This window comes from Atractosteus spatula (genome assembly GCF_055471065.1).
Source record: "Atractosteus spatula isolate fAtrSpa1 chromosome 10 unlocalized genomic scaffold, fAtrSpa1.hap1 SUPER_10_unloc_7, whole genome shotgun sequence".
NCBI lineage: Eukaryota > Metazoa > Chordata > Actinopteri > Semionotiformes > Lepisosteidae > Atractosteus > Atractosteus spatula.
Genome location: NW_028296627.1, coordinates 1,108,340 through 1,112,543, shown reverse-complemented (window position 1 = coordinate 1,112,543; position 4,204 = coordinate 1,108,340). Strand labels below are relative to the sequence as shown.

Genomic DNA, 4,204 nt, shown 5'->3' with positions numbered 1-4,204 from the left:
TGTAGTTTAACATGTGCAAAACATTTATATCCACTGCAAATATCGGCAAGGTCAGTGATATTCTCAACAATGTGTGCCATTGCAATTCATGCCATACGTTTTCCCAATGTATTCTGACATGCCAAGATCAGAGGGTCATATTTAAAAAACTGGTGCATTAAAATTTTTTGTACTTCAGGATTTTGATAGTCTGTTACATTGTCTTTCACACGTCGGTGTCAGAACTGTGAGACATTTTCATAATCGGGGGGAAGGCCGTAGCAATAAGCAGAAAGTGCAATCACCCTTTCCCAGTGTAAGTCCGTGTTGTGATGAGTTTCTAAAATTGGTTTGCGATTTTCTGAAATATATTCCATACAAAAATATAATTTGGACAGCCGCTATTTATTTGGATATTCCCTTTCACTGAAGATGTCTACAGTATTCCAGCCGGATTAGTACTGATCGACGAGAGCCATCTACAGGCGAAAGGCGACATAACATAACAGCAGCAGCATTTAAGGTGGAACGAAAAACGCGAATAAGAAGCTGGCAAATAAGAAGCCAACTTCAGCCTCGTAGCAGACCCTGGGAGGCACGCTCAAAATAATCATCTTTCCCAGTACTTCAGAGTCATATTTAGAGCGCTTTACTGCAATTTTATGTGATCGATGGAAGATGTGAAGCCATAGAGCCTGTACTGCGCTTTCACATTGAAATTGAAGCCATTTCTTATGCTTTCTCTCAGTGTCGGGGCTGCAATTGCGTGTAAAGGAGGCGACTTGAAAATGAAACGTGTAATCACCTTACAGAGGGTCTTCACGACGGGGTGCGTCAGCTAGTTTTCCATTATTGTCAATTTACTGGACTTCTGAAGAAACCTATCGACATCGAAAATACAAACTGCACAGCTTAAGGCACATGAAGAGAAATCCGTGTGCTGATTGACTCAAAAATGTCGCTACAAATAATCCGCCGGGTTGATTTACTTGTCCGACCACCTCCCTCCGTCCCTCTTTGCTGTTAGCACAATTCTTCCACTTTCTTTTCTTGTATTTTCCTTGCTATTTTACTGTTGCTTTTCCCCATGAGGAGATGGATCCACAACCGAAACCGTTTTCACCCTGTGTTTCTGCAGCGTCAGTCTGTATGAGAAGCACAGCTCCAGTGGCGCAATCGGTCAGCGCGCGGTACTTATATAACAGTGCACAGCGGAGTCATGCCGAGGCTGTGAGTTCGAGCCTCACCTGGAGCAGTATAGCCTGTCTTTAGCTACTGAAAGCAACTGTCGAGTTTAGATACTCTTAGGTATTTGATGGAGATAAATTAACATCAAACGAACAAGTAAAGGTAAAGGTTTATTTCGAGTCACGATCAAAGAAGGCTCCACAGCTGAAACATTGTTTCCTTCTCTTTTCAGCATGGAATAAACCTATACTTTTCCCTTTGCAGCATGCCCACGCATGCTGACGCAGCTCCCTACTTAAATTACTATCAGCTGTGTACTGTAATATGATTTGACTCCACGCTTGTGTTTCTCGGGAGACAGCAGAAATATTGAGGATTTGCGGCTACAGAAAATAATGTGAACTTTACAGGCAAAAGTAAGGTTACGTTAAAGAAACAAAAACTTATTGTCACCCTTTTCAACTTGATTATTTAAGACATTTGTTCGGAATAGTATATCTTCTCGTGTCTGTGGCTGTTGTCCTACAATAACGGTGGTGAAATAGCAGGAATGTGCAGAAAGAATCGGAGATAGAACAGAAGACTCATCTAGTCGATAGTAAGGTTGTGTAGGACCTCACACACGTCGATGTCAGTGTTGAGTAGTGTGGTTTAAATCTTCTTCACGAACCAGAAAGGAGTAGAAACCTAAAGTCTTCTGATCCGTAATCAGACACGTTATCTATTGTGCCATTGGCGTTTGCATCGCGTTCCCATACAGCACCACATTCAGTTCAGAGCCGCTACTATTCATGTGTTTTGTACGTGTGTCTTATTACTACGTCTTTCATTATGTCTGGTTTAAAATAATGTATCTTTAAAACAGACAAAGGGTTTATGAGTCTCCCTGAAATTCACACACGAAGAATAAAAGATATCACGTTTAAAAAGAACACAGAGATGCCGGCGATAGAAAACGGAGCGTCTTAAGTGCGCGCTATCACTGAACTAAACTCCCGATCGGTAAGTTTGTCGGCGGCTTTTTAATTGTGTTAGGAAGAGCAAACAGTCCACAGTGTACATTTTAAAGGTCTAAGCAAAACAATCAGACGTGAGGATTATTCAGAACAGGAGCCTCTACTTCTTTGTATACTGAGTTTTCGGGTGAATGTCAAAGTGAAAGACAAATGAGCAATTTTCACTTTTTGATTAAGGAACAAGAAAACACCATCCTTCAAACTGGATTCAGACCTGGGATATAAGAAATACTCGCTGCTTTTTCTACAGTCTTAAGAGCTAGCAACTGAGCTATCGAGAGGTCGGAAAGTAAATGTTTTGTCACACGCGTAGCCCAATGCAGTGTAGTGTTCCTCTTTATTTAAATCCCAGTTCGACATCAAAATACTCACTCCCATAGTCTCGTTTAGTAGAAGAAATGGACCAGGCTTCTACTGTATAAACGTCCAGAGTTCTTATAAAACATTTGAAGGGATATCAGTGCAGGAGGAAATTGACTCTTTTTCTAGTGGGATCAGGATCACATAAAACCTTTCGTTTGGATTGAGAAGAGGATCATGGTGACACTCAAAACATACTAACCTTTGCTTCTTTCGAGGACGAATGGATTATTGAGCTGCGAACATCGGTTCAAATCAAATCTCTCCAACTGCAGTTGCTTCTTTGAGAGTTTCTCCAAATCTTTCAACTGAACGTCAATATCGAGGGATATTGACGGTAAAATCTTACGGATTTTGGTTTTCTTTTGATCGAAATTGTATTAAAATTCGAGCCTCTTTCACAGTTGTATAATACTTTCCCCTGCATCCTCAGATTAAAATTCTAAATACCACAAAGTTACAATATATGGAATAGCATTAATTTTTAACTGTTTTTTAAAATTTGCATTTATTTAGAGCTACATTTAGTGCCAGGTAAAGATAACATTGTTTATATTGATGGGATATAAATGTACGATGAATTTATGAGCTAAAAGGTGTACGCAGGTGCCTTTTGCGTACTTTAATCAAAGACAATAAATAACTTTCACTCAGACGTTGATCAGAAGCTCAATAAATGACGAAGCAGAGGCTCCTGTTCCGAATTCCCCTCACGTCTGATGGTCGTGTTCTGATCAAGATCAATCTAAATTGGTACAAGGGATTTGAACAAATCTGGTCTTTAAGTTCAGGGACTGCTCTGTCTGCTTTGTAATTCAAAAATAGATACAAATGTCAAGTTTTTTATAGATAAAGTGTTGTCTGTTTTCAAAAGTTAGGTACTTAATTGACTTTATGATTTGGTTTTGATTTTGAATCGTTATATTATTAAGTTTGTGCTTTCTCTGTTTTTATCGTATTGTGAAGTTATTTTTTAAACAAACGCTTACAAAGGCAAACAGGGCACACAGTACAAGCTACTGTGCACTTTTGGGAGTATACCAGGTTCGATATAAAATCGCAAAAATGTAAAAGGAGAAAATACCCCAGACTGCGTGTAAAGCCCTCCTTGAGGTATGCTTTCAAAATAGCTGCACCAGGCACTTGGACACAGATAAACACAGGGATTTAAAATTCAGGAATATGAATGGTCAATTGCTTACAGTTGGTTTTTTTACGTTTCGTATTTAGCGATTTGTGTATAAATCTTTTAACAATTCATTAAAATGCTAACAATATGTAAAATAAAAACAACAGCACCGTTAAATGCCGGGGAGATGGGCAGTTTTTTTTTTTACAATCAGATTCCAATCTCTAATGCTGTGTGTGAGAGCTGTGTGTGAGAGCTTACTGTACATAACGTTCCTTTTCTCACATTTTCTGACAACTATTTTTTCTGACCAAAGGGGCACCCTGTCAAGATGTGAGTCGCTCTTGAATCAGAGCTGGGTGACACGGGCTTCTTTTCTGATATAGTTGTACGAGAAGCAGGAGGAATCGCTTCACTCGTATGAAGCATGAGCTGAATCAGGAGTGAGACATTTCGTGTGTTTGTGCATATGTCAACGCCTGACCTACATCGTAAAACTAAAACTAAATTAAAAACTAACATTAAGTTGTCA

The 4,204-nt window shown here is 39.3% G+C and overlaps 1 non-coding gene across 1 annotated transcript; it reads left to right on the top strand.

Annotated features, from left to right (window-relative positions):
* Positions 1–1,140: 1,140 nt before the first annotated feature.
* On the top strand, positions 1,141–1,234 carry trnai-uau (transfer RNA isoleucine (anticodon UAU)). Its single transcript has 2 exons — positions 1,141–1,178; positions 1,199–1,234. It is a non-coding gene; the product is annotated as a tRNA-Ile (tRNA).
* The last annotated feature ends 2,970 nt before the right edge of the window (positions 1,235–4,204 follow it).